The sequence below is a fragment of the Carettochelys insculpta genome, chromosome 1 (assembly GCF_033958435.1).
Source record: "Carettochelys insculpta isolate YL-2023 chromosome 1, ASM3395843v1, whole genome shotgun sequence".
In the NCBI taxonomy this organism is placed as follows: domain Eukaryota; kingdom Metazoa; phylum Chordata; order Testudines; family Carettochelyidae; genus Carettochelys; species Carettochelys insculpta.
The window spans coordinates 3,653,486-3,662,831 of record NC_134137.1 but is presented as its reverse complement, the minus strand read 5'-3'; positions in this window follow the sequence as shown (position 1 = coordinate 3,662,831).

Here is a 9,346-nt window from a genome sequence, read left to right as displayed (position 1 = left end):
GCAAAGCCCAGAGCTGAATGTCACTATGAGCTGAAATCACTGGTAGCTGAAGCCATGGAGAGCTGGAATCACAGGATTTTGCCTACAGTGAAACCCAAAAGACAGCAGGAAGGCAGCAAGTGAGAGAAGTGGCTGGCAGGCATGATTGGCGGGCAACAGGTAGGAGAAGCAGTGGGCGGCCGGCAGGAGCAACCAGCGGGTAGCTGGCAGGGCAGCTGGCAGGAGTGGGTGACCAGTGGGGCAGCTGGCAGGGGGCAAGAGGAACACTGGACCAGCACAAGTGTGGCATTGCCTCAGGTTCAGTGAGGGAATGAATCAGGGTGAGGTGTCAGGGTCTGCACAAACTGGACAGAGTTTTAAGTGGGTCATTTGAAGTGGGAGGTATGGACAAAGTTTGGGTGAGTGGATTGGATCTCAACAGTATTGTACTGATGAGCCTGAGACGCAAAGGACACTGCTCCATCCATTTGAGCTGGGACAGTTACCTTAGGGTTGGTTCTGAACTCTGGGTGTGGTATTTTCCCAAGCTTCTGCCATGTGACTTTTCTGCCTCTTTCATTAAAAGTTTCTTTTCTCCACTCAGACTCTGCTTGCGAGTGGGGAAGCATTGCCTCTCCAAGGCACCCAGGGGTGTGTGAATTTCCCAGGCTACTGGGTAGGGGCTCAAGCCAGTACTATGTGAGATGGAGGAAAAGGAATCCCGAGATGTTGAACCTGGCCCTGGTTGCTGCCGACTCCTTCTGGCGGAAGGGTTACATGTTTTTTTGGAAGTCATCATGCTTGTCTGTTGTTTACCTAAATACTGAATTGTGAAGAGAACCCTGGATCTATATGAAAGAAATAGTGCTTTATTTTGGCATATGGTGCCATTTAGACCGTGCCACAGGGCAAAATAGCCTATTTTTGAAATCTACGCAAAATTTCAAGGTTAGGGCACCATGTGGACATAGCCACAGAGAACAGTTCCCAATCAATAGTATTTATAGACACTTAAGCCGTGTCTACTCTAGCCCCTTTCTTTTTGGAAGGGTCATGGTAATGAGCAAGTTAGGAAGATGTTAATGAGGCACTGCCATGAATATTCAGCACCTCATTAACATAATAACAGCCGCAGTGATTTGAAAGTGCTGTTTTCGAATTGCATGCTGCCTATGTAGACGGGGCCTTTCGAAAGGACTGTCCAGTCTTAAAAAGCCCCTTATTTCTAAAACCAAATAGGAAGAAGGGGCTTTCGAAGTCCAGGGGGTTCTTTGCAAAGGCCCTGTCTACCCAGGCGGTGCGCAATATGAAAGCAGCACTGTTGAATCACCATGGCTGCCATTATGCTAATGAGGTATTGCATATTCATGGAACTGCCTCATTAGCATCTTCCAACCTTGCTCATTACCATGCCCCTTCTGAAAGGAAGGGGCAGTGTAGAAGTAGCCTTAGTGCCTCAGAAACCCTAATTCCCCAAAGCAGAGGGTAATTTTCAGCAAATCAAACAGGGAAGCAAAATATAGACAGAAGACATGAAAAAAATATGGGCATCCTTTAAGGAGATTATATTGGATTGCAAAAAATGTTCTAATTCGACAGTCAAGAAAGATGGCAACTTTGGGTAAAAATCCATTTCCATGGCAAAGTGAAGGCAGCACTAGCTGGGGGAAGGGCACTTGGCAAAGAAAGGGTTAAGCATCCCTAAGGCTCGAAGAGCAGAGTTCAGTCTTCAGGGGCATACTGGTGGAGAGCATTTGTGACTTCTGTGTTTATTTCTATGTCTGATGCTAATACTAGAAACATGCTTCATCCTCTGACTGTCCTTATGGCTCTATGCAACGTACTGCAAGTTTCCTGTGAGTGATGCTCAACGGTCTTATGTTAATCATTATAACTAAGTACCGGTGTTGCTTTGAAAATAGAACTGTATGGAAGTCATCAGGCTTCCTGTTTACCCAAAGACTGAATTGTAATGAGCCCCTGGATCTGTGTCAAAGACCCTTGGGACCTGATATTTTTTATCTCAGATCTACTTAAGGTTTTATGCGGAGGTAGTCTAACCCATAGGAACTGAGATGCCTGCTTACCATGTTGGACATTGAACAATAATTAGGGACTGACTTCTGCATCTACAAAGCTCACTGTCTCTTGTGTGAATCTGATCTCAGAATGTAACCAATTCCTGTCTGTATATTGATCTTTTATCCAATATTATGTCTCTTTTCCTTTTAAAGAAATTTTAGTTTAAACCATGAAGATTCGTGTTAAGAGGGCCCAGCACTATTTCACCAGCCAGGTCTGCTCAGAGCTGATTTTGGGATCAAATGCACAAGGAGAAAAAGTTAAGTCTGTTTTTGAGTAAAGAGATGGAGCAACCTGTCCCAGATCTGTTTGGTCCTCACTCCGTAGATGATGGGATTTAGCATGGGAGGTACCAGAAGGTACCAGACTCAGCAAGAGAGCGTGGAATAACAACAAGCTGTATACTGTATACAACAAGCTGTATACTCACACCAAAATGCAAGTCTACAGAGCCTGCATCCTCACCACCCTCCTTTATGGCAGCGAGACTTGGACCCTGTATGCCCGCCAGGAAAAGAGGCTGAACGCCTTCCACTTGCGCTGCCTCAGGCGCATCCTTGGAATATCATGGAAGGACAAAGTGACCAACACCGCTGCCCTCAAGCAAGATGGAATCCCAACCATGCACACCCTCCTCAGGCAGCGTCGGCTCCGCTGGCTTGGCCACGTCCACAGGATGAATGATGGAAAGATTCCAAAAGACATCCTGTATGGTGAGCTAGCCTCTGGCAAAAGACCTCCTGGACGCCCCCAGTTGCGTTACAAAGATGTCTGCAAGAGAGACCTCAGAGAGGTGGACATCAAGCTGGACAACTGGGAAGAACTAGCAGACAACCGCAGCAGATGGAGGCAGGGGTGACACAAGGGCCTTCAGAAGGGCGAGATGAGGATCAGACAGCTAGCAGAGGAGAAGCGAGCACACAGAAAGCACAATAAGGACTTGCCAGACACCCACCACATCTGCAAGAGATGCAGCAAGGACTGTCACTCTCGTGTGGGTCTTCATAGTCACAGCAGATGCTGTAAATGAAGTCCTCAATTGAAACTATAAAGGGCGCGATCCATAGTCTATGCCGACTGAAGCATGCCTACAATCTGAAGCATGTGATTACAGAAGACTGTCTACTTCCTATATGCTAGCAGAGTACAGGTATTAATAGGTTACGTTACAATCAAATGCAACAACATCGTATAGAGCTCTAATTCTTAAATGGGTGCACTAGAGAAAGGAGACCTTAATGTGGGTGCTTCTTACCCTCCTTGCATCTCTCGATACCAGCGTAGCCAAGCCAGGATCAGTCACTCAATTCCGCTGAAAGACGAATACGAGGTTGGGCATCCCCAGTTGCGGACCTCGGGAAGCAATCACCTGACCCAACCAGCAGGTCATTGGTGAAAACGCACTGAGAATCAGCATGTTGCTGGGCGCATCTTTATATCCCTTGGGTCATGTATTCTTTTTCTTATCTGTAATGCCAGATCGTACTGGTCTGTCTTTGTGACGCCAGTTCTTACAAGGGTGGTTTCTGCTTAATTTGCACTTGTGAGAGAGGGAGATAAGTAATTTAGGAGTACAGGACATTCTTTTGTTAGGGTGGGGATTTCTCTTGTGGGACAGCTGTGTGGGTGCATCACTTATCAGTACCAGACAGAGACAGTTTTCGAGGCCCCCATTGTTAACGGTTAGCCTGCTAGCCCTCTTATCTATGTTTTTATGCTCCTCAGGGTCATGATGAGCCAGCACATCTGGGCTTCTTAGAAAGGCATCAAAGACTGTGCTGTTTACTGCTATTTGGTGCCCTATGTGCTCTGAGGCACCTTAGAGGGGCGCCAAACTGGTCTGTAATGGGGGAGACATTTGTCTGGCTACAAGACGAGCCGCATGGGAGTGAAACATGGCACTTTCGAAGTGTCATGGCAGACTGCATTCTAATAAGGCGATAAAAATGCATTTCCGCACCCCATTAGTATTCTCCAATTTGGCCATTAGCGTGGCCCTTTCGAAATTTTGGCCAAGTGTGGCCACAGCTCAAATTAAAAACACCCAAACCAAAAAAGAAATGGAAATGCTGGGCAGCAGTGTGTTAAACATAAACATTTAGTAATGTCAAGGGAAAGCTTGGAGATATGACATTGATAGGAAAGAATGCAAAAGCTGATATGAGGTTATTTTAAAAAGATTTTAGGAATCTATTTAATGCCGTCAGCAGCAAAGTTCATGAAAACCAAGTCGAGTAAAATAAACCCATTTTCATTCTTTAATGAGACTATACATTTGTTTGATCAAGGGAAGTGCAAGAATGCCTTAGACTTCAATTCCTCTGAGGCATTTCATTTAGTCAGGGACAAATTTCAGATGAAACAGGAGCACTGTGCCATGTCAGGAGACCGCAATTTAAGCAAGTTCTGGCCCTGATGCTGTTCATTATTGTCCTCATATGATCTGGAAGGAGATAGAACATTTGCTTCACATAAAATTTGTGGATGAGCAAGTGATTGCCAGAGTGGTTGCAATGAGGAATCCGGGGCAGGTGCACTGATTGGGCTGGAATGGTTGGTGAGTCTGATCCATGCAAAAACATTTCACTACAGCGAAAAGCAAAATTACCCTCCGCCAGCAGGGAATGCAGCAGCAACCCACAGACAGTGGTACTGAGTTGTGGCATGCAGGGACCCGGAAAAGGATTTTATGGTCACTCTGGAACAAAGCTCATTGTGAGCGCTTAGTTCATTGCTGGGGCCAATGGACTGATGCAGTCCTTGGATGTAGAAATATGGGAATGGTGGGTTGGAGCAGAGGAAAGATATTACTGCTGCTCCTGGCACTTGTGAAACTTCCTGTATCCAGACCAGATGTCCACATTTCCACAAAAGAGACAGAAAAGTTAGGGAGGGTGCGGAGTTTTTGTTGTTATACAAAAAGACATAATTTTTGCTTGCATTAGCAGAGGCATAAAGTGCAAGTCACAGCATAAGACACTACTAGGCACTGGTTAGGTATCAGTAGAGGTGACGTGTCCTGTTTTGGTCAGTGCTGTATAAAAATGAAGTAGAGTAATTAGAAGGGATCCAGCAGTGTGGGGCAAAGATGACCAAAGGGGTTAAATTCAAGTCATGGGGACAAAGGCTGAAGGAGCTGCTCATGTTTAGCAGGAAAAGAGAACAGCGAGGAGCAGTCTTCACACACTTGAATGCCTGCAATACAAAGATAGAGAAGAATTGTTTTCTTGCCATGGAGAGATGGACAATAGGCAATAGGGTCACCCGACAGCCTACCAAATTATATGAAATGTTACAAAAAAAACCCACCTGCTTCTAAGAACAGATGGATGAGGAACCAGAGGCCGTGGGAGATTATGGAAGCTTCAATGGCTGTTGTCCCCAGAAGCTAGATAGCCATCTGCCTTAACTGGTTTGGACAGAACAAATCCTGTATTCTGGCAGGGGGTTAGCCTAGCTGACCTTGCATCTCTTCTAACACTGCAGATGAGAATATGAGGTTCTATGAGGTAAAAGCCTATTACAGACTGGGCCTCAGTCACACACAAATTATTGGGCTCAATAGAGGGGTAAGTAAGTGAAATTTAGTGGCCTGTGTTACACAGGATGTCACCCTGGATGATACGATGGTCCGTTCAGTTAAAGCTGTTGTTGGCACCTTCAGCTGGGAGACATGATTTTCAGTTGCTGTGAGTTTGTAAAAATGTAAGCGTTTGGACTGAAAATTCCCCATGCTGAGTGTCTCCAAGGAGCTGAATATTTTTTTTTTTTTTTAATTCCAGGCATAAGTAGTTAGCCAATTTCTCAGATAAAGCCAAGAGGGATAGAATCATAGAACACTAGAACTGGAAGGGACCTCAAGAGGTCATCAAATCCACTTCCCTGCCCTCATGGCATGACCAAACACCATCAGTATCATCCCTTTAGTTATTCATCTAACCTGTTCTGAAATATATCCAATGATGGAGATTCTACAACCACCCCAGGCAATGTATTCCAGTGTTTAACCATCTTGATAGTTAGGATTTTTTTTTCCTAATGCCCAAACTAAACCTTCCTTGCTGCAAATTAAGCCCCTTGATTCTTAAGATCTTTTGATGATGTCTTGCCCCGATGAAATATTTTTATGGCTCTTCTAGAGAGAAGCCCTAGCAGATAAAAGTCAGGTAATGCCACACATGTAAACTGCTAGATCCCTAAAATGCAAGGCGGGGATACGACGGCCTCTTTGCGTTAACACACAGTTGGCTCCTGAGGCTTTTCCTCTGTTCTCACTTCATAGAGAATTTTCCCTCAGCTGGGCCTGAGCAAAGGATGGGCCACTGCCTCTGTGTCTGGCCTTGCACCATACGCCTGCATATACCTTTCATACGGAGGGAACTACTGTGTCGTGGAAATGCAGCTGCCCTGAGGCTTCAGGCCATCTGTTGGTGGGAAAAACAGTCAGGAGGGACATTTTCAGACATTATACTGGAGGAAATTCCTCACCTGTGGCAATGGGCCTGGGATATTTAATGGCTATGCAAATCAGAAATGGTCACAGACTTCCTTAGAAACCCATCACACCCTTGTTGCATTGCTCATGTTGAACAGGTGAGCTGCTCAGCAGGGGACGGGTACCTGTAAATCCTGAGACAGAAGTGTCTTCCCTGGGAATCCCCCTGGGGCAGCTGTGTCCCACATCTCTCTCAGATCTTCACCTGCATTGGCATCCCGCTCTGAGACCTGACACAACTGTGTGTGTCTTTTATTACATAGCTCTGTGCAGTCCCTGGGGGGTTTGCTCAGCCTCTGGAGGAGAAGCAGCATCTGGATGCAAACCAGCTGGACACCAGAGACACTCTAGCTAAAGCCTCTGTTTCCATGGCTGTGCTTCTGTGCTGTTTATCCAGCTTGAGGAGTATACACTAATCAAAGCACCTTCCTGAAGGCAGGTGAGAACTCCTGGGCTCCAGGATGAAGGATAGAGAAAGTGATTGATCAGTGTATATTTAAAACTTGTAGTTGGTTAGTAAGAAAACAAGGCCCAGTGCCTGGGGTTCCATAGCCTCTAATCCCCTGTAAATGGGCAGGATCGATGGGGAGATAGTGGACAGGCAGACCTGTGGGAAGATGTCTAAGTGAATACATGGGCACTTTCTGCAGGCACAAGGTACAGTGGCTCAGAAATCACAGAACCACGGAATTCTAGGTCTGGGGGGGACCGCAGGAGTTTCATCTAGTCCTAAAGCAGGATCAACCCCAGTTAAATCATCCCATCCGTGACTGTGTCAAGTTGGGACTTAAAAACCTCTGGGAATGGAGATTTCACCACCTGTCTCAGTCATGCATTCCAGTGCTTCACCACCCTCCTGAGGGCTGCTCACCTCCTTCCCATACTGCATTGCCCAGTACCATAGTCAAGGATATAACCTTGTCCGTGAAGACTGAAGCAAAAAAAGCATTGAGGACTTCAGCCTTTCCCACGTCATCCATCACCAGGTTACTTCCCTCATCCAGTAAAGGTCCCAAACCTTCTTACTGTTAACATAGCTGTATAAGCCCTTCTTGTTGCCCTTCACATCCCTTGTTAGCTGCAGTTCAAATTGTGCTTTCACTTCCTGATCTCCCCCACCACCCCCAGAATTCTCCAGCCATATATTTATAATCCTTCTTTCTCATCTGTCCAAGTTTCCACTTCCTATACACATCCTTTTTGAGTTTATGCTCACCAAGGTTTTCACTTTTAAGCCATGCTGTTTGCCTGCCATATTACCTTTTCTTACTGTGCATAGGGATGGTTTATTCCTGCGCCTGTCATAAGACCTCTTTAAAATACTGCCAGTTCTCCTGAACTCCTTTCTACTTAATATTAGCTTCCCAGGGAACCCTGCCCATCAGTTTTATCAGTGAGTCAAAATCTGCCCTTTTGAAATCAAGGGTCTGTGTCTTACTGCTCAGCTTTCTTTCTTTCTCAGAATCCTGAAATCTACCATCTCATGATCACTGCAGCCCAGGTTGCCACCAACTTCTATTTCTCCTATTATTTCTTCCCTTTTTGTGCGCACCAGGTCAAGCTGCTCATGGCCCCCAGTCAGTTCCTTCAGCACTTGTACCAGGAAGTTATCCCCAACATTCTCCAAAAATTCCCCAGATTTTTTGTGTGCTGCTATATTGGTCTCCCAACAAATGTCTGTGTGATTAAAATCTCCCATGAGAACCAGCATTTGTAATTTGGAAGCTTCTCTTAGTTGTCTGAAGAAATTTTCATCTACCTCGTCTACCTGATCTGGTGGCCTATAGCAGACATCAAACACTACATTGACTCTGTTGCTTCTTCTTCTAAGCTTAACCCAAAGACACTCAGCTTTCTGTTATTCCTCCATAAACTGGAGCTCTGAACAATCCTTTTGCTCTCAGGCCCATGAATATGATCAGCAATTCTCATCAGTAACTCTTGTCCCAATGTGGAAAACATTTCACTGGAGGATCTTCAAAACATCTAGCAAAGCAAAGTCACTATAAAGTTACCAGTGTTTTAAGATACCTTAAACTAAGGCACAGAGCAAGATGAATGAGTCAAGGTCACCCAGAGAATGACAGACAGAATCCCAGGATTCCTGGTTTCCCTGCTGTTATGATGACCTGTCTGTAAGTAACTGAGTGCATGACAAAAGGGAAATGGAGTCATGCGTCGACTAGGGCCTATGCTTAGGGATTGAAAACATTGGAAAAAAGATGCATGCGCACAAAAATGGGAATCATATTCAGCAACTCATAATCTTCCATTGCTACCTTACCTAACACACATTTTACAAAATATATCATGCACATAGAATCACAGAACACTAGGACTGGAAGGGACCTCGAGAGGCCATCGAGTCCAGCCCCCTGCCTCAATGGCAGGACCAAGTACTATCTAAACCATCCCTGATAGATATCTATCTATCCTGTCCTTAAATATCTTCAGTGACAGAGATTCCACAACCTCCCTTGGCAACTTATTCCACTGTTTGACCTCCCTGACAGTTAAGAACTTTTTCCTAATGTCCAACCTAAACCTCCCTTGCTGCAGTTTAAGCCCGTTGCCTCTTGTTCTATCCTCAGAGGCCAAGAAGAACAAGTTCTCTCCTTCCGCCTTATGACTCCCTTTTAGATACCTGAAACCGCTATCATGTCTCCCCTCAATCTTCCCTTTTCCAAACTAAACAAGCCCAATTCTTGCAGCCTTTCTTCATAGGTCACATTCTCTAGACCTTTAATCATTCTTGTCGCTCTTTTCTGGACCCTCTGTAGTTTCTCCACA